The 21985-nt window shown below is 37.0% G+C and overlaps 1 long non-coding RNA gene across 1 annotated transcript; it reads right to left on the reverse strand.

Moving 5' to 3' along the window:
- Positions 1–2: 2 nt before the first annotated feature.
- LOC133224188 (uncharacterized) lies at positions 3–21468 on the reverse strand. Its single transcript, XR_009728787.1, has 3 exons — positions 21423–21468; positions 2422–2500; positions 3–1461 (listed from the first exon to the last, which is right to left on the reverse strand). It is a non-coding gene; the product is annotated as an uncharacterized LOC133224188 (long non-coding RNA).
- Between the last annotated feature and the right edge of the window lie 517 nt (positions 21469–21985).

Below are 21985 nucleotides of genomic sequence, written 5' to 3' on the forward strand. Positions count from 1 at the left end.
AGTTCATACCTGAATTATCTTCAGTATACCTAGAGTACCAGAAATCAATGAAGCTGCAACAGTATAGACTTCACTGATGGCTTGTTCTTTCAGTTTCTGTACAGGATGCATCACTGTCACCCTTGAACAGTCCACTCTGAAATCCAGGCTGTCACAGCAACTCCACAGTTGCTAGATAAAAGCTAGGCAGGTATCCCTGCTTGTGAGGCATCACACCTCTCACTACAACATGGGCATACTCTCAAATTAGGTACTACAGAATGAACCAGTATTTGTAATACAGAGAGTACTTGCAACACTGTCTCAAGGTACTCAGCCTTCAGTTTAAATAACAGGTGTTTAATTTACATGTACATCTTTCTTGTAGCTGTCCTTCATATTACCTAAAAATGGTAGGTGCAAAGTGAATCTGGCCCCAGGTAGATCTTGGAAGAAATTCCATATATAAAAATAATCAGTACATATGGTTCTGAAAAGTCTGGGACATCTCATAGATTGTGGCTGTTAGTAAACCTACAGTGACCTTATTTTCACAGTTTCATGTGCTAGGATTTGCATTCCTCTCGCTTCTAGGGCTCAGACTCATGACAGTTGGCTTCAAGAACTTTAAGTAAACTGTCTCCAAAGAATTATAACACAGAGGTGAACAACAGCTTGTGGCAGTGTAAGACTTGTGGTCCCATGCAAGTCAATCTGTTCCAAGCATCACTATTATAATTCTATTTGAAAGACCCAATAAATGTTATATAAACTGACTGTAAATCACAAACCTTTTAATGACTTCCAAAAGGACGCTGCTTTACATGAGGAGGAGGTGGACTTTCATTTGGCTAACTTTACTACCTACCAGACTCACATCTGCAACATCATGATTTATGGCATGTTCTCAGCCATAATCCTGTAGCATGGAAATAGTTCCATACAGTCTGCCTTTCTAGAAGGTGCCCAGACCAAAAGTTTAAATAGTAGCTGGGTTCTGCTCTCTAACTTACCCTGTGTTTTGTGTTTCTTTTTTACAGTGAGAAACCTCATGACATTATTCTCAAATGTCCTGGAATTTGGCGGTAAGATATAATAGAAAATATCAATATTAAATAATACATTATTTGCTATCATTTACATAAGAGCACCTAAAATTCCTACCAGAAATTGAAGCCCCACTGTACCCCAGTGCTATACAAATACACAGTGTGAGGCACCCTTGTTCTGGAGAGCTGTACGAGAACAGAAGGACAGATCAGAAGGGAGACGGTGGGTTAACTTCTGTTTTGTTGCCTTTGAGGGGTCCTGTGGTGTTTCAGCTTCTGCTTTCTTTTTTCTTCCTCCCTCACACTTCTGCATCTCATTGTCTTATCAGATTGGCAGACAGCCTCTGACTAAATCTTTGTGAACAGAAGGACAATACTGAAGCATCCACTCATCTTCAATTTCTGATCGCAATTATCATGAGAAGACAAGGACCTGTAATAGAAATAGGTATGTTTTAACAAATATCTGACAATATTTCTGGCCCTGTGCTTTTACATCCCTGAAATGTTGCTAGACTGTACCCAGGATGAGCTTGTGTGCTAATGCTTACAGAAATGTCTTGTGAAAAATATCTCCATAAATAGAAATTATCCTTTAAACATCAGTCCCTTTCCTTCCCTACTGTGCAGCATGTTTCATTTTTCACAAGGTGCAAAAAGAACCTACTGATGATAATGTCCTTTTTGCTCTTCTAGAAAAGGAAACTCTCAAGCCCCTCCAGCAAAATATGTCCCTATTTAACAAGTGACTGAATAAATGCAAACTCCATGGGGCTTTGCTTAATGGGGCAAGCAAGTAATTCTGTTCAACAAAGCTGAAGATATCATGGGTGCCAACTTAGAAATAATTCTTTTCTCCTGAAGTTCAGCTCTACACATAATAAAGGAAATAAACTTAGCTGAAAAGATAGAGTTTGGGGGGGGGGGTAGGAAGTCTCCAAATTTCAGATATTTTTTTTTCTATGTCCCTATGCTTTTTAAGAGAGTATATACATAAAGTGAATAATATCCAGATTTCCTTTTTATTTTCTTTTCTCTCCACTGAGATGATGGATCATGCATTTCAGCCATTCTTCAATTCTTGCAAATGTACAGAACGGAAAACAGAAAAAGAAATGGAAGTGAAGGGAATAAAGCAGCAGGGAAGGAATCCCAGTACCTGAATAGCAGGAGGCTCTCGTAACAATCTAAATATCATAAAAATACTTGGGTATATGTACATAAAGTGATTTTTCATTAGAATGAAAAAAAAAGAGACATGATTTTCCGTGAAAAAGTAGGCTGGAGTGAGAAGCCTTGGCTGACACCATGAGTACAGTGCTAATGAAGCAAACCTTCAGGACTCCAACAGTAAAGTTTCAAAAGACCCATTGTTCATTCCCATGCTGCTCACCTAATCAGGATGATCAGTAAACAGCTGGAAAGGCACTTCTTTCCCTTTACAGTCCTCCTTAAAATATCCAGTAATGGATCTACAAAAACAAGGACAGCTTGAATTAGACAGCTGAATATCAACACTGCTGTACTGCATCTTAAGAAATAGTGTCTCCTGGGTTATTCAAGCTCTCCCACAAGCATCTGTGGTCTTTTTCTTCTCCTGAGAAAGCAAGATTTAAGGAGAAAAGACCAGATTTTTTTTTTTTTTTTACTACAGTTCTTAGGTACAAAGCACGCAAAACATGAGCACAACAGCAGCAACACCTCAAAGTCTCTCATTTCTTACTGCACTGTCATATCTGAGAAATCATAATGAGTTTCACTCCTGCATATAGAGGACAACCCTAACAATACCCATAGTCTACAATGGGTACCAAATGGCAATGTTCAAAAACACTTCCTTTCAGCAGAATCTGTTATTAAGGATCTCCTGGGTATTATTTTGAGGCTCATGTCGGAAGTTGCAGGGTCCAGAGGATGTTTAATGTATGGCAATGTAATAGGGAGCTCTCCAGAGAAGTATGGCTTCCAGAGCAAAGGGAAAACATTAACCTAAACATTTCTAAGGGAAAAAATTAATGGTGATAACATGGTAACAAGATTTAGTTGGATAGAACTGAATATTCATGTGAGCAAGGGCTTGCTTTGGCAGTTAAGTGCAATTACTGAAAGCAAGAAGTAATAATAATAAAAAATAAGCAAGAGTAATAAGTTCAAATATGTACTTGCTTAGGGGAAAAAGAAATCAGAATTCAATGAATGGAAGTTATTAGATTATAGGAAAAATGGCACAAAAAAAAAAAAAAAGTAAGTTTTCCTTATCCATGACACACACAGTGGACTAAACCTCCTGCTTTCTGATCAGTCTTTCTTTATCACAAAGGCATTTATTTTTGAGTCATGAATGACTGGATTCAATTAAAATATAAGCCCACCTGTCAACTGAACGAAGATAGAAACTCTCTTGATACTCAGTGAAAACTCTAAAAATCACCAGTTATTACCAGAGGCAACTAACTATACTTAAAACTATTCTTACACAGGAATAGAATATGTTCTGTTACTGGATTAATGTAAACCATGTAGTCTCTAATACCCCATTGCAGGTTAATTTAAAGAAGGAAAAGAATGACTGCACTTTCAAAGGTCCAAGGGCTCTTTTTTTTTTTTGCTTCTAGCAGCAAACATTACAATAGCAGCACCATGGGTGTATGCAGGGCTGTCGTAAATTAGAGGGTGACTTGATAAGGCAATAGGACTTTGCATCTACACTTAAAACCTGGCAATTCTTTAGCAATTTATTGACTCAAACTGCATTTCATTCAGTGTAGCACAGCTTTGCCAACATCTCAACTTACTTAAAAATGAACTTTGCTCCATTTAAATATACATCTTCTTAGTTTCAGGCTGACTCCGAGCTTATACCACACTGCTAAAAATAAAGTAAGGTACAAATGTTCATATATATAAACTGAGTACAATATTTCCTGATGAATTTGGTCTTGAAGTTGTATCAAACCACCTTTTTAAGCTCCTCTGAAGGAAACAAATATTAACATTTCATTTCTTACAATTCCTAAGCTCCACAGAAAACACAAAAACTATATTGTATCTAACGCAACCTATAGTACAGAGTTCCAGAGGCAGACTCTAGGTTACTGATGGTGCTTAAGGCAGCTTCAATCAATACCAACCTTACAGTCACATATTGGATCCTTTAGCTGTTAAGGACCTATGCCTGGGGGGTGCTGATGCTTTTTTGTGGCATGACCTATTTATCCTGCTCCTACAGAAGAAATGCTCTTGCTCACTGTCTTCACCAGGTGAAACTTCCCTTTAGCAGTGGGAATAGTGAGGGACATAGCAATGGAAGTTGTTCTCTCATGGGAAACTTCACTCCTCAAACAGAAAGTGGTTATTAGAACTTTACCAGGATTTCTTCAACTGTCAGGAAGCAACAATTCCCTTGTTAATAATATGCTCTACCAAATACAGTGGTCCTGGAAAGCAGGGTGATGTTAAGCCACTTGGAGCTTATTATTCCTGGGCTTTGGGTCTGCGGCTTTGTTTTGTTTTTCTCTCTTTTTGTGTGTGTGTGCCTTTTTGAAAAGCAGAAAACCGAAAAGGTCACTTCATGCTTTTCTGTTTTACTTTAGTTTTACATTTAGTAGGAGTGTTCATCGCTCCTTCCATTCTTCTATTGATCTGGGTGGAGAGGAGGCACAGAGGGAAAATGACAAATAGGCTGCATTTGTCCCTTCCCTTCTGTCATTTGTTTCATGGGTGAGTAGAAATGAAGACAGCATGTTCCATGCCGAATACTGAGAGCATAGAATATGGCCTCTAGCTGAAGCACAAATAATTTCTATGCATGATGAATCCTTTCAATAACAAGAGCTCTGATAATGTGGGATCAAATCACAGTCATTAGCTCTTGACACTGCTCTTAAAAAGATGATATAGAAATCCGAAGAACATCCAGCCATAGTCCAGTATCACACACACCAGCCAGTATCTTAGACGGTAATTTACTTCTCATCAATGTACTGGTATAATTAGAAAAAAAATCCCCATCTGATAGGATAAACTCCTCTAAAAACAATAGTCTGCTTAAGAAAATGATGGATCATTTTAAAATCAGGGGCTGTGGTGTAATTCTACTGGTGCATGAATTGACTCTGAGACAATATCAAGACCTGTAACCCTGTGTGACAAGTGATTTTCTATGGCAGGTAACAAACTTCTGAAACAAAATCAGCAATTTAGAATTTGCTATTTTCAGCCAACAGTGCCTTTTGAAACCATGATAGTCATATAGACAGAGTCACAGCAAAAATACTTTCCAAACGAGTTCAGACTCTTTGTGATCCAGAAACTTTACATAGTCATTTAGAAACACTTCTCCCTGCCTCAAGCTATTTTTTTCAATTTTTAAATGTATTTCTAATTATTATTTTTACATAGTAGTTACTTTCCCCATTTTAATTTATAATACCATTATTTAGTATTTTATCTATTGGAAAAAATTATTGTTCATACCCTGCAATGTATGAATTACATATGCTGTTAAAATCCCCAAACAATCACTTTTCCTCGGTTTAAGCACACAGGGTATTTTATTTTTAAACAGTACTTTCTTTTGGTAACCGTGCATCCATGAAGATATTTTACATTTCATTCTTAATGGATTTTTCCATTAAAAGAAAACTAGTAATTAGTAAAAAGAGTTCTACTTAGATGGCTGCTCTGTATTCCCTGTGTTACTGTTCTTTAGGGAACAGTGTATGGTAAAATAGATACTGCTGTTTTCTAAATGAGTTTCCACAGAAAATTAAACTTTGGCCTGTTTCACATTCTTTCATTCCAGATAAGGGATGTCCCCCGTGTATATGTTTTTTTTGCCAGTAACTGTACTAGAATAACTACTGCTTTCATAAACAGTCACTCTGCTATTGGATTTGTTAGTTTGATACACTACTAACATTCTAGGTCTGTTCAGAGTTTGTCAAATAGAAATGAACTCCATTTATTATAAAACTGGGCTGGGGAAAATGCTGGTTAATAAATTCTCTTTAAATGTCAGGTGAACAGTATGCATGTGGCCATAGTGCCCACATGGTGTGTACCACCCCTAATATCATGTTTGTGCCTTTTACTGACATTAGCGAACATGCAGTTCTCATTCTACTTCAGTCGAGATAGCCTGATAATAAAAACTGGACTCCTAGACTGCAATAAAAATCCTGCTGACCAAATAATTCCAAAAATCCTTGATACTTCGCTAAAACCAGAAGTGTCAATAACATGAAAAAAAACAAATAATTGAACAAAGGAGATACAACAACTGATTTAGTGGTTCCCTACTCTGATTTAGTGGTTTATTTCACCACAGAACACAGTGCTTTCTAGATCTAGAAAGCAAACGAAAATCCTCAGGTTTGACTCGCCCAGACTAGGACACAGATTATACCCTCCCAGGCCAATATTCGGTAACAGAAGAGACAAAAGAGGGGTGTCATGGTTAGCTGATAACTTTCCCTGTTGTTATCTGTATTACATATAGACATAGTACTGAAGCAGTCTGTATTAAACTGAGCCAAAAAAATAGAAGGTAAAGTGGGACAACATTTTAAAGTTGAATCAATGCACGCTTATTTTGAAAACAAGTAATGCTTCCATATGATCTCTTCTGGAAAAATATAAATGTTTTCTTCCAAACCTGTTTTGCTGACTTTATGTGCAACAATTAAAAAAGAAGATATGGAAATAAATTCCCACTATTTTTTTAGTTAAAAAGAGAATGTAACTCTTTTTTAGCAGATATTTAACTCAAAATAGAACATGACAGGCAAACATCTGCACCTAGCACTCTTCTGCTGCAAGCTACCATTTTTTACATGTTCCCTCTTAAAAACTGGTATTTATGTGCTACAACGTAATATGAAGATCAAAATTAAAACAATATTTTCATCTTCTATTCAGTCAGTTTGTCTCATCTAAAAGAAAAATCAAAGCTTGAGCTATCTGATCTCAGCAAAAGGTAAACCTCAGTTTTTTAAGTACCAGGACTTCTTAGTAAGCCATTTGGCTGAATTAAGCTCAATCTTCCTTTTTTGTGACAACTCATGTCATGACATTAAAAATCACGTTCCTTTATTCCTGTCACTTTAAATTATGCCATCAATATCATAAAGTGATTCAACAAAGAATCTAATAAATGCTACAGAATTATTAAAATCATAAGAGGTGACTACTTTTCACATATTCCTGTAGTTCCTCTTATGATTTCAGTGAACACTTTTACGTTCTCAACAGGAAAAAACAGGTGCCTTCAACATAATGGAAAATAAATTGAAGACATAAGTCTGGGGAGGAGAAGTAACTTAAATTCTTGTCACACCATGCTTATAATCATAGCAATAGCACCATGCATGTATTCATTAAGGAAACATTCAGTTACCCTCTTGGAATCACATTTAAAATGATTTAGCTCAACACCCTATCCCCAAAAGCATACATCTGTACTAAAATAAGAAATAAATAATTTAGAGGTATAAATGTTTATTGAAAACATTTGCATCTGACTCAATCAAGTGTTTAGTTGTATACTTTTCAGTATGATTATTTTACTTCCATGTTGTTGCTTAGTTTTTTAAATGAGAAATTTAGGTTCCATTTTTCAAACAGAGTACTTTCCTGTTCCTCCCATCGTCTGGCAGATAGTCCCAATCTAGTTGCTAGAAGATGACTTGGAGTTTCCTATTGGAAACAGGAATTGTAAGTACATGCATAGGTTTGGACAGATCTTATATTAAATCCTAAAATCAAAGAGCGGTAATACAATTTATATGACATCTGAATGGAATTGCCTTTGCAATTCCAACAGAGACGGTGCCTACTATCATGGAGGCCAGACAAATCTGCATCAGACTGAAACAGATTTCAGCAACATGTTTGGGTCACAGTAAGTCACTTTGAATCAGGGACCTCTCAGAGCTAACACAATCCAATCTTTCTTCATATAAAGAAGTTGGCAAGAGCATCCCTAATCTCTGCTTGTTTCTGTCTTGCATCATCTCTTGTTATCACTCAACACTCAAAGTGTAATACTTTTCTGAGTATTTCTGAGTAGCAGAAAATGAATTGCCACTCCAATCTGCTTAGAAACCTTGTATTAAGGTACTGAGAAAGCCTTAACTCCTTCAAGATCCCAAGAAACTACTACCCAAGCAACTAGATAACTTGTTCCAAAGACAGCTAGGCTGCTCCCATCCAGCATTATTTGGTAAGTGAGCAACAAAAAACACATTCAGAGCAAGTTTCCCATGGAGGGGGCAGACATGGAGGCAGCAACAGAATCAACAATCCCCATCACCTCTAAGTCCAGGGACTGCATTCCCAAGTACAGTTTCTACTTTGACCTTTTCCTAATTGTTTAAGTTACCAATGGACTGCACAATTCGTATTTCCTTAGTGGACTAGTTACTTAGTCTATCAACTCGATCTTCTGTTTATTTCCTGAACACTGAGATTCCACCTAAGGCAAAACAGATAAGTGCATTGAGGTTCCACACTGTGTCAGATCACATATACCACAACACCTTCAGCATTAACTTGCAATGGTTTACCAAGTTACCAGAAGAAATTATCTTTTTCTTTCCTACAGCATGGTTTCTTTCAATGTATCATACGGAGCTCTAAAAATGCCACTGCAATATGCCACAGAAAGCCATGTGACCAAACCAGTTATCAGCTATCACAGTTATTAGTTTCTATTTTTATTAGGAATATATCTCAAGACTAGAACCCATTTTGCTAGACAATGTGCAAATATACATACTAAAATTTACTCTATATACTAAGGTGTATAGACTAAAATTGTTTTGATTAATTTCCTTTACTTGAACCATAATCCACTATCATGAATGTACTGTGTTAAATGCTGCACATTTTTTCCAATCTAAATATTTATAGGAAAAAAATAGAGAAAGGAGCTAGTAAATGGGAAAACAACACTACAATTAATTCTGCCTCGTGAATAAGAAGGCAGAAAGTGATTAAATTACTACATTCAAGGACACATGCACACACACAGAGTGAGTGGCAAGGCTGGGAACTGAAATTCATTTCCTGAATCCTACTTCAATACCTTAACTACAATCCCACCCATCCTTTCAGCCTACCTATTTTCATTTAGACTAATTTGTTGAATGTCCAGTCAAAGAAAAGCTATAATAAATGTGCTTAACAAAAGCTATTTAGTAAGGAAAAGGAGGAAAAGAGGAGCCTCCAAAATAAGTTACGGAGCTAACTATGTGTAAAATTAAATGTTTTAAATCTTTCAGTTGAATTAATATTAAATACACATACAAGGTTGTGGGGAGTAAGAATATTGAGGGAGAAGAACCTTTCAGTAGTGCTGAAGCTGGAAAGGAAAGAGGGAAAGAGAGAACTGAATGTAGAGCGCAGCAGTGAAAAGAGGAATGGGAGAAAGGGAAGGCTGTGGCAGCAGGACAATGAATGAAAGGCTGCCCTAGTAAAAAATAACTTCATATCAGACGTAACACTGCAGACCACCTTGGCCAATAAACCTTGTTTATACTTTTCAAGCAAGTGAGGTCTGATGGTCCTTTTTCCTGCCTCTCCCATCTGGAATTATATTTTTTGTCACTGCAGCTTCCAGCTAGATTTCTGCCATGTGCTGAAATACTTCTTTTAACAATCACTTTTTTTTTTGCACAGGAAGTATAGATCTTTACACCTCAGATTTACTCTTTTCCTAGAGACATGTCTGAGGATGGACATATTCAGTGCTGCTCACCACAACTGCAGGCACTTGAGCAGAATACACAGAAGGAAAAGAGCACAAGAAACCTTCTCACTACCTCATTGCATTTTTTTGTGATTTTAACCCTTTCCCTTTGCAGATAAAAAGTCAGTATTTCTGGGGAAACAGAGTTTGCCTAAGACACATTTATACCTAAACTAGTTGAAAACTACTGACTCAGACCATGGGATATACAAATCTATGCTTGCCTAAAGTGTCAAACAAAATCTAGTCTGGTGACAGAGGATTTACTTTTGTTAGGATTTGACTGTAGACAGTCCAACTCCTATGAAAGGCATTGAGACTGCTTAGACACAGTCAACTTCACAAAATAAAAGCCTAGGTTCAGCACAAAATGAGCAGACAAAATCATCTCTATTATCCTTTGGGTTGAAGTTATGAAATCACCTTTAATTCAAGGCATTAGCAACAGCCCTTGTAGAGATTTTGCACACCGCTAACAATAATACCTAAATTGCTGGTTTTCAGCTCACGCACACTTGTGGTTTCATTCTTGAATTTTAGATGTTGAAAAAGTCCCTGAGTTACTACAGAAGGAGAATATACCACTACAGATAAATCTAATTTTCAGAATGTCTTGTTGCCAGATTCCATATTGTTCAGATCTTGTTCATTAAAACTGTTAGCATGAAGTTGCTTACTCTAACTCACACGTAGCAGCTTGGCGTACAGATGTTTGAGATTCAGTAATCAAAAATCCCGCAAAGGAAATTCACAGTTATTATGGAAAACTTTGCTACATTCATTTTCAATTGTATTCCTGAATTATCTCTGAGCATCCAATTTCAAATCTAACTGTCTGAAGGACAAACTGGAATAAGCTATATAGGATTAATGTTGTTTTTTTTTTAAATACGGAAATTCTAAAATATTATGAAATGCTTTTTTTCTTTATGAAAAAAGTATTTTAAAATATAACTTGAAATTTTTATACCTTTGAATCCAGAATATTCCAGCAAATTCCATTCTTGTTTAGCAAATGCTTTTTGTTTATTTTATGATCTTCTTGAAATCATCCAGTCAAATCATTGAGCTAATGTATTTAGTTTCTAAAGTACATGAGAAGAAAGCAACACAAACACTTTCCTACCTAGGAAGCAATGACTATTAAGCTAATTCTTGTCTGTCTATCCACTAATTACAGGCAGCCTCACTTCAGATAATTAGAAGTAAACAAAGCACCAGGCCCTTATTTCTCCCCCAGTCAAGCCTCACCTCCAGAAAAACCAAGACAGATTCTACAGACTTTTATGTATGAGTAACCTTTATTCAGGCAAATCTTCTTAATAAAGTCAGTATTTCAATTACGAAGCCAGCACGACTCACATGTAAAGTTCTACTGTACTGAACCCACTAAAAAGATTACAATGATAGAGAACCATCTAACTGTATGTATTATAAGTTATGGTTCAAAATCTTTTGAATTCATCAGCTCAACAATAAGGTTCCCACTGCATGCTAATCATTCAATGCACCTTCCTTTCTTGAGAGCAAGGACCAAATCAAATATATTCTTTTTAATTTGGTTTGTAAAGAAATCACATATAGTTTTGGAACTCAAGAAACAATCAGGAGTAGCTCATGGAGTAGTCATATTCTGCTGGGAATCTTATACAATGAAGAGAAAAACTCTGAATAATTTACACTCAAATCAGCCTGATTTACAGCCTTCTGTTCTATCACTGTGGTAGACAGAGTACAGGAATGAATCCTCACAGGAAATCTACTTTCAACAAAACAAAAAGTTACTAAGCTCCAAAGACTGACTAGGCCAACTTAACCCTGATAATGAGACACGTAAATCCTAAAGACTCCAAGAAATAAAACAAAGACAAAGTTCTTACAATAGCTACCAACTGGCTTTACTATCTAAACTATGACAATGCCATAATGGATCTGGTCCCCATGGTGTCAGGTGCTGTGCAAACACAGAACAAATTGACTCTCAGGCCAAGGATCTTGCAATCAAAGTACAAAACTAAAAAAAAAAGATAGATAGAGATGAACGCTAGAGTCCAAGGAAACAAAACCCCAGCATTAGCAAGGGCAGAAGACCACACTGCAGCAAGCCTTGCTATTGTTGAGTTTCCTGTAGCAAAGGAGAGATTGAAGGCACACAGAGGAGAGGAATGCATCTTTCTAATTGTTTACAAGGAGCCTTTGTCAAGCACAAGAGCAGCACAGAAGAAATCACAAAGACTTTACACTGAGCTCATGAATGCTGCTGTGTCGTGGTTTAACCCCAACCAAGACAGCTTGTGCACCTACTCCCAGTGAGTGGTGCCAGGCTGGAAGCAATCGAGGCCCACGTTAGTCCCCCCCCTTCCCCAGGGGCTGCCCCCCCCTTCCCCGCTGCCAGAGGGATGGGGAGGAGAATTGAAGGAATGCAACTCCCAGGGGCTGAGATAAGAACAGTCTAGCAACTAATGTACAATACGAATCACCACCGCTACCACCAACGACAACAATGATAAGAGAAAATAGCAAGGGAAAGGAGTACAATACCACGCACCGAACCACCAGTCTGACCCTGCCGACCCCCTGTCCTTCCAGGTACCTCCCAGTTCCCCCCTGGGCATGACGTGCTGTGGTATGGAATACCTCTTTGGTCAGTTTGGGTCAGGTGTCCTGTCTCTGCTTCCTCCCGGCTTCCCTCCTCCCTGGCAGAGCATGAGACTCACAAAGTCCTTGGCCAAACCAAAACATCATTTTTATCAGCTTTGTTCCCAGCCCGAAAGTCAAAACACAGCACTGCACCAGCTACCAAGAAGGAGAAAAAATGACTGCTACTGCTGAACCCAGGACATGCTGTCACCGGCCACTGCTCCAAACCCCGCATTTTAAAATTTCCACCAGTTCTGAGCGCAAATGTATAGACTCCTACACAGGCGAAAACACCACTGAAAAAACAAAGTGTTTACCAGAGCACAGACTGTGTAAAGGCTGAACAAGATCCTCAGGTAGTATAGCCTAAATTTGAGAAAAGATTCCTTTGTAAGGAGTCTGGGGACACTTACTGCAAATACGGCTCTCTTGGGAAAAAAATCCAAACCAAACAACCAAACAAAACAACTGCATTTTAGGCTCTTAAAATCTTACTGTTTAGCAGGGGATTAATTCTTGAATATTCATAATTTTCCTGAATTTGGAATGCATGTTGAAAAATGAAAAATCAGGAGATGTCAGAAACAGGGAAAACAGCCAGACTTCTCCAGTGCGAAACATATGTGCTTGGTTTGTCTAAAACTAAGGAGAAAGAAGTTCTTTACAGCATATAGGTAAGCTATTTACAAATGCAAAACTTCCACTGAGATCACCACCTTCCCTGCAGTCGATTCCTTGATATCAGCTCAGACATTAATTACATAAATGACCCTCCTGCTATAACAGCCATGTGCAGAACACAGAGTGCAGAGATCCTCCTCCATTTAGGAAGACAAGGATTTGGCCTCCAGGAGGCTTCTGACTGCAATCAGCTATTGATACTGGTTACTGTCGCATGTATACAGCAGTCACTTACACTGCATAAGTGGTCCATGAAGATAATCTGCTCTTCGTGGGGATGAACAACACAGACAATAGGCATGAACACAAGAAAATGGTTTGCTATACCTGAAGAGGCAGCTTCCAGAAGGTGTTCTATGCCCTGAGAGACTAGAAAGGCTATATGGTCCCCTCAACAGAAGGCTCAAACAACCGTTGTGGGGTTTTTAAAACTATTCTACAAACCAATTCCCAAGGATCAGCTGCCAAGGATAAGCTTTGGAAAGGATGTTTATTAAATCTCCTCTTCAAATGCAAAGGTATAAAAGACAAAAAAGGAAAACAGTTACTGCTTTTCAAGGGAATATCTAGGTCCTAAAAGTTGATATTTCTCATACATACTAACAAATTTCATTTAGGAGCACTAATGAATGAAACAATAATTTCCTGATATATTCTTCACAGACAGCATTGTTTATGTAAAGACAGGGGGAGGAACTGAGAACAATCTGAATTTCTTTATTAGAACTGTAGATACATGGGACTAGAGGCATTTAGACATAGCCTTCAAATTCAAACAGTGTGTAACTCATACACTGTTTAAGGTATTCCATAGTTTTGTATTACAGCTTTAAATAAAGGCATTTATGAGAGAGAAACACTGGCATTATGTATTCCTCATGAAATTATTTTGTGTATTATAATTACTGTGATTGGAAGACTGAGTTCTGGAATAGCCTCTCTCCTTTCCTTGGGCATTCAGATTATCTGTAGGAAAAAGGACATGGGTGTTTTAAAGGCGATATGTTTGGATTCTGCTAAAATACCATGACAACCTTCAGAATTATTCACTTTCAAAGCTTTTCCAGACTAATCTGTAAAGAAACATCAAATATTTCATACTATTAAGGCAGAAAATGAAAAGTGTTCCATTTCATGCTTAATTTATTTTGTAATTATAAATCTATTGGTAAACAGTACCACAACAGGCTTTGCTTTGTGCCTGCTTATGCTTTTGAACTATTTGAGTTTTAATATGTTTTCAATACAAACAACATGATAATAATTAACTGTTCTTGGAAATGACTGGTTAGATAGGTTCATCCCAAGCTAAACCTTAGCATCCATCACATACACCTGTTAGTAAAGGACATTAAATAAAATAGACAAAAAACAATCTGGCAAATTTTAAGCTTCAGAACAGGAGTAATCGATTATAACTAGAACAATTTAATATTAATTCTACTATAACTATAGTCCTTTCAAGGAAATCAGGAAGAGTTTTCAATTAAAACCACTTTTTGTATAAAAATGTTAAGCTAGCATATAGGTAGCATCTCACAGAACTCATTTTATTATACTCTCTCATACGTACTTCTGAAAAGAAGATGTTTGGCTTTCTCTTGAGTATTTTGGCTTTCTGTTGCTCTTTTTTGAGGTTTATGATCACTTAAGGTGGCGGGGTAGGGGTTGGTATTTAAACATTTATATTAACAAAATGAAAGACTGAATTCACTAACAGACAGCCTACATTGTGTTGTAGAAGAGCATCTTTTGCTCTGCTTCACTGTTGCAGTACCTTCTCCTTAAAGTAGGAGTAAGCACTATCCACACAATGACAATCAATTCCATTATCAAAAGGGCCTTCCTACTCATATATGAAATATGCAAAATTAGAAATACACTTTTAAAACAGTCTGTCCTTTAGGATTCTTTGCTCACGTCCACATTCAGTCTTTATTGATCAAAGCATCATCATGTCCTCTAATATCTCTGCTATGGAGCAGTATTCTGTATAATCTCACATCTGCTGAGTTAACAACTTTACCACCAGCCCCACAAGGCCTATGGATTTGCAGAACAAACAGATCTTGGAACTTCTATACCAGCAGAAACAAGCATAAATATTTGCTGGATATCAGAGAGTCCATAGTTCGGTAACAAGAATTAGGTAAAACAGGGGTTTGTACGTAAGATATATAGTTCAGTTTATATGGCCTTACATACAAATTCAGCCAGTTTGGTATTTCATCTTAGATTAATAAGAAAGTTCAAGTAGCCATGCCCCTTCCAACTGTTTTATCAGACCAAAAAGACAACAAACTCTAAGGCTCTTTCATCACTGTAACCTGAGTAAAAAGGGAAAGCATACTAGGCTGTATTAAGTAGTGGTTAACCCTTCAGACAGAGTGACTATGTTATGAATACAAATTTAAGGACCAGCCTAGGTAGGTGCCTGTGAAGTAGTGAGCATTGTGGCAGTTCCTCACTGGAGTCTGTCAAGACCGCATAATCCTGAAGATATGCTTTATAGTGGAGATAGCAAGCTAGTTGTCACTCAAATCAAGCCATCAGCTGCATAGAATAATTCGAACCCCAGATTGGAATTCCCCTATAGCCCTCCCTCTCCCAGCAAATCAACTCCTAAAAAGAGAGTCAGAAAGTGACTGTATAATTTTATAGTGAAATATATATTTAAAGTAGCATGTAAGACCAAGAAGAGAGTGGACAATTGTGAAATAAAGAACTTGAAGTCAAAATTTGATTGAGAAACTAGGGTATTTTTTATCTAAACATGTTGCTCACAAGTTTAAAAGAAGTCTTATAAATTATTGGCCTTGATTTTTAACAAAACATTTTACTGAAAATAATTTAACGATCTTTCCACGCTTACTCCTAGAATAACTGAAGGTGTAAATACCCTTGTTGTATATTGGTACCTTTTGATACACAAACATCTGGCTTTATTTGTCAACTTGTATTCTCTTCCTTTTGTCAAGTTTTTAAATTGGTTGAGAGGATGCTTTAGTTCACATTTGTTTCTTGGAAGCATTATTATAACTTTTGATGTCATTCCTATGACAAAGCTGAAAACTGTTTTATGCGACTAAGCTATCTTATCTATAATGAGGAAAAAATGGCTATAAGACTAAAAGTATGCCTTTTCATGTCATCCTTGTGCAGTGTGGAAAGACTGAAGTATGAGAACATAACTGTTCTTCTAGAGTATGATTAAATTATTTTCATTTATACAGATTACTATCATAACATTAATCAAAATATTATTCCAATTATAACAACAGAAATAATAAAATGGCATTGCATGATTGCTAAAGTTGTCCATGAGCACATTCTTGTACCAAATAGTCCTGCTATTTTAGATGAGGCCAACATTACCTCAGGTTTCCTCATGAAGTCCAAAAGTTTTCACCATTAACTCCATAAATTTTCCTTACGAAGAAGTGATTACCCATTACTCATAATTTATTATTCACCTGACAAAACCAAGCAAATCACAAGCAAAAACACAACCAAAAAAAAAAGCTCCAAACAAAAAAACAACCCAAATTGTAATTCAGGCAGAAGTAATGGACTATAGAAACAACACTAGAACAGAGAAAGGGAAAGCTTTTGAGAGCACAAAGGGCAACTCAGTGTTGAAAGTCAGTGACAGTGGAGCTCCTCTTTTGTATCTAATCCTATCCTTACACCATCAACTGCAAATAGAGCACTTCTAAAAACAGCTGATAGCATAATTTGCCTACAGAAATAGCAAACACATTTAGCAGTTATGTCTATATGTATTTATCTGCATGTGTATATGCAAACAAAAGCAATTAAAGGGAAAAGACTGGTTTACTGGATAATTTGTTTGCAATAAATGATCTCACTAACTCTTTGAAAGTTATTAAATCGATTCTAAATTATGTACTGATAAAATATTCAATGCACACACATGCTTTCCCTGTGTTTACACAGTACTCAGTATGCAGGGATCCCGATGCAGGACTAACAGCTTTTACCAAAGCAGGACTAACAACTTTTACTTTTGTCATTTTTTTCCTTTGCTCTCTTCTTAAGAATAGACTTACTTCTAAAAATCTTAATGCAACTGTCACTACACTCTGGAATTAGCATTAAGAAAATCTTTCTGTACAGTCAGAAGGAATATTTCTTGGCATAATATGTTTCCAGCATAATTTTCACGAAAGGAACCAAACCTTTGTTCAGTGGAAATGCTGGGAATGATTCCAAGAAAAGAATAATAAAAATCTATACAATGGCAAATTATACCAGTGGGACCACAGGGTTATAATGGACAAATGGTAAGTTGAAGACAACACCAGTAGATCAGGTACGGCAAACCTGAAAGCCTTCTTCCCCTGGAAATGGGAAAATCCTGCATCAAGCAAATTGTTTTTAATATCCGTATAAACACACCTTCTTAAAATCAAATTCCAGATACCAATGATCTCTGTTTACTTTAACTACATAGTTAATATTTCAAGGTTCTCTGACTTAACAGGTATCATCTGGGCATCTAATTGTCAGCTTGTGACTACACTAGAGCTATAGAGACTATGTGGTACCTGGAATTTCTATGGATGTCACAAGAGCAAGACAGAGCTACACTGCTGCTGCCAGACCTAACACACACTGATTTATCAGCACATGCTCAAAATCATAGAACAGTTAGGGTTGGAAAGGACCTTAAGATCATCCAGCTCTAACCCCCTCTGCCATGGGCAGGAACACCTCACACTAGACTGTCACCCAAGGCTCTGTCCAACCTGGCCTTGAACACTGCCAGGGATGGAGCATTTACCACTTCTTTGGGCAACCTGTTCAGTGCCTCAGCACCCTCACAGTAAAGAGCTTCTTCCTTATATCTAATCTGAACTTCCCCTGTTGAAGTTTAAAACCTTACCCATTGTCCTGTCAGTAGAGACCCTTCTCCAGCATCCTTATAGGTTCTGTTCAGATACTGGAAGGCTGCTATGAGGTCTCCACACAGCCTTCTCTTCTCCAGGCTGAACAGCCCCAACTTTCTTAGCCTATCTTCATATGGCAGGTGCTTCAGCCCCCTTAAGAGCACTTGAAATTATGGAACTAAAATTTGGCCCTGTTAAAGTGTTAAAATATGGAATCAGCAAATCAAGTCTACTGTACCTTTAAAAGGTCTGGGATTTCTAAAATACAAATGCAGCTTTCAAAGACCTACAATCTTGATCCTTCCACTGTTAAGGTGAAATGCTATGTTCCATACACACAAGAATCAAGATGCTTAAGTTTCTCATTTAAAAAAAATTAATAAATTTCACACATCTCTGGGCAGCACAAACTCCAAAACTGTACCTTACCAGGGGACTCTATGGTCAAAATGTATACAATATTTCAATTGGATTGATTGAGAAAGATTCTAGGTTTATTTTCCCTATATTATCCAAGTAGAAGGTCATTTAAAAATCCTGTAGAGTGATCATTTTGAATGATTTTGTTATGAGAAATTGATTTACAGGCTTACGCACTTTGCAGAAATGACAAATCTCTAAAGACTTTTTGAGCAGTGAATAATGAACTTGTTCAGGAAATTAAATCAGAGTGTTGATAAAGCTGACAAAGGCAAGGGGTGGTCTTATCTCTGCACTGAGGTCGAATGATTTCTCGTTGGAAGCAGCAACAAAGCCGAAACACTCACTTTCTAACACAGGACAGTGCAACCGTTTCTTGTGCAGGAGCACAGCTCTGTTTTAATGTCCTAAGCAGGAATTCTTGAGAATGAAAACCAGGGGACCCTGATTAAAATTTGGCAATACAAATAAGAGGATTATTTCTCCCCCACATTGAAAAAGAATGATGTTTGAGATTTAAAGAGTGACAATTCTCTTAATATTTTAAAACAATCCCAGATCCAAGTGTTTAGTTTTTGAAACACAACTTCTTGTCTTTACAATATTTAGATATAGGGTCTTTAATGCTAAAAACTATCATTTGGGAATGCTATTTTTCATTTCATCCTAATATTTCCTTCATTAAATCCTCTGCACCAATGCAAAGCAAATAAATAGAACACTTTAGGGAATTCAGGGGTCATAATATGAACTAAATCCATGACATTGGCTTAAGCTTGGTAATAAGCAAAAATCTGAACAGCTTTGATTGTCCAGAGGTGTTATCCTAAATCAAAATCAGCAGACAGCATGACCACGGTGAACATCTGCCTATACATATATTTATACTTCTCTAAATATTCTGCTCTTTCTATTTCCTCCCTTTAAAGGTCAGCTGTTTGGTGTGATACTCTCTATCCATTTTGCCCCCAGTATCATTATGCTTTATAAATTCCATGATTTTCTAGAATACATGAATTTGTAGCTTCACTTTTGTCCCAGAGGCAGCTACATTTTGATGAATGAGATCTCAGACTAGATAGGTAAACAGAAAAAGGGTGAAGGATGTAAGCTTGCAATGTATAATTTATTATAAGCGCCACAAAATACCAGTGCTGAGAGAAAACAAATTATTGGCCTCTCATGCAATGACCGTGAGAAGGTGATAAATATTTCATAATATAGTGCTCATCAGACATTTGAATAGCTCATCTGTCCTATTTATGCCAGCTAAAATGAATTCAACCTATCAGTGGCAAATGTATTTTTAATGTTTCTCTTTACCTTCTGTGAAAGAGGCAGCTAAAAAGTCCATCTTCCACAAGAATTATATTATTCATTTCATTACATACTGTAAACAGTTTATTTGCGAATAAGCTTTTTCCGTTAAAACCAGCTCTGTATATCTTAAGGAAATTTCACATCCAATTATTATTCCAGTTACTAGGAAGCAGAAATTGTCACGGTTGTTTTCCAATATTTGGTATTTTGACAGGAAAACACATACTCATATTGTATTTCAGAAACATTTGGAGACATCCACGGGTGCCACTTCCTTTGGAAAAGGAAAACCTAACAGAATAACACCATTTAAGCTCTTAAATGTCTCCTTAAATGGAAAAACTGTACCATGTTTTTGTGCAGCAGGGCATCCGTTCTTGTACAAAACATTTCAAGTTGTCACATCTGTATAACATAATCTAAGATGTGCCAATTAAACAGTCAATAAATAAGAACAATCTGTGATGTGGGGGTACCTCAACATCATAGGATTCAGGTGGCATCACGATAAATAATAATCCGATTGACAACACCACAAGATTCACATAAACTCTGAACAGTTCTTTACTATATGGCCATATAGTCAGCAGTCAGTTGATTTGAATTTTATACTGTCTACTACTACTTCTTAGAAACTCTATCTTGAAAATATGTCCTGCAAAAAGCCATGCCTTTGAGGAAGGTTCTAAGTGAAACCAATGAAAATGGCTAGAGGATGCTACTGGGAATCTACAAATAAGACTGAAAGTCAATATATAAAACTTTTGACATAAAATTTGGCTCTAAGAGCATACAAGAAATGGCAACCTCTGGATATGCAACTTTGTTACTGGTTTAGAAAACAAACAATTCATACAGGAAAGAGCTCATAACTCGAAGTGTCCCTTTGTAACAAATACAAGCTTAAAAATCAGCAATTGTCTAAAGAGAAAAAGGCTTCAGCCAGTTGAATTTGTACCTGATAACTATCAACACTGTATACATTTGTTTTCCAACTGAGAACTTTCAAAGATACTCAGAAACTCCAATGAAGTTATAAGAGTCTACTACAACTAACTCATAAGAATAAGCAATTGGAAACCATCCATTACCAATCCTCAGTTAACCTCTTTGGAATACGACAAATATTGTAAACATTCACTTTATGTTGTTCTTGCTATTCCTGACTCTGTGTATTACCAATTTAAGGCCCTATCATAACCCAAAACCTAAGATCAAGAAATTTAAAATTCCTGGTGCTAGATGTTACTTTGCTTTCCAAACATTCTCTCTTCTAGCAGTCATCCAGTCTGTTAGTTCTACTGCTCCTAATCCTAAATGTTACTCTAGCTTTAACATGGACTTGAGATGCTACTGTCAACCAGAAATCAAGACTTACAGAATTCAAAAGATGCCAACTCTCAATTCACCCGTCTGTAACTTCCTGAATACCATGATTCATTCAGGATCAGAAGCTACAGAGTTGGTTTCTAACCTAAATTTTTCTGAAATATAGGAAGCAGCCAAAAGAAAGCCAGACTTATGCTTACATATTTTTAAGCATACTTTGTTGAATACTGCAGTTGTTCTGACAAATAGCCTCTACTTTTCCTAACCCTGTCGTTGTGGCCTTAACATTAAGCTTTAGTCTCACTACAATCTAGCAAGTTTAATAAGGAATTCAAAGCCACTTACCTCTCTAGAACTTTGCTAATACTGCCTGCACTGAGCTTCCATAGATAGAGTTCTTCTCCTGGCTTCATCCCTAGAGACAGAATAGACAGGGAAACATGAAGAATTTAGAGTCCTGAAAATACAGCTACCAACAGCTATTTAAAGGTTATCTTTGGGGTTCAGAAACAGAGAATTCCTTTCATTTCTATACATCATTGATATTGTTTGACTTGCCTTGCTTATAATCATTATTCTGTTGCCATGATGCATATCAGGCTCACAAGAGTGAACAGGTTCACTGACTCTACACCGACAACAACAAAGAACACAGATGGTCACTGCTATTATTTCCACTCCGTGTGTCCTTGTACACTTGATGGGGTCTGGAAAATGGCTGTGTTACTCCACCCATGCAATACTGACCATCGCAAAAGCTGTTGGAGCAGTAATAACAAGACTGAGTTTCAAAAATTCCTGCCTCCCAGTGACAAAAACATACGCATTCTTACATCAGACACAGAAGGTCCTATCAAGGATACTGAAAATAAAAAATTGGGAAAATATGCTTTGATAACACCTGTGTA

This window comes from Neopsephotus bourkii, unplaced genomic scaffold, assembly GCF_033783945.1.
Source record: "Neopsephotus bourkii isolate Nb327-2 ecotype Australia unplaced genomic scaffold, CSIRO-AGI_Nbou_v1 NB_1663, whole genome shotgun sequence".
Taxonomy (NCBI): Eukaryota; Metazoa; Chordata; class Aves; order Psittaciformes; family Psittacidae; genus Neopsephotus; species Neopsephotus bourkii.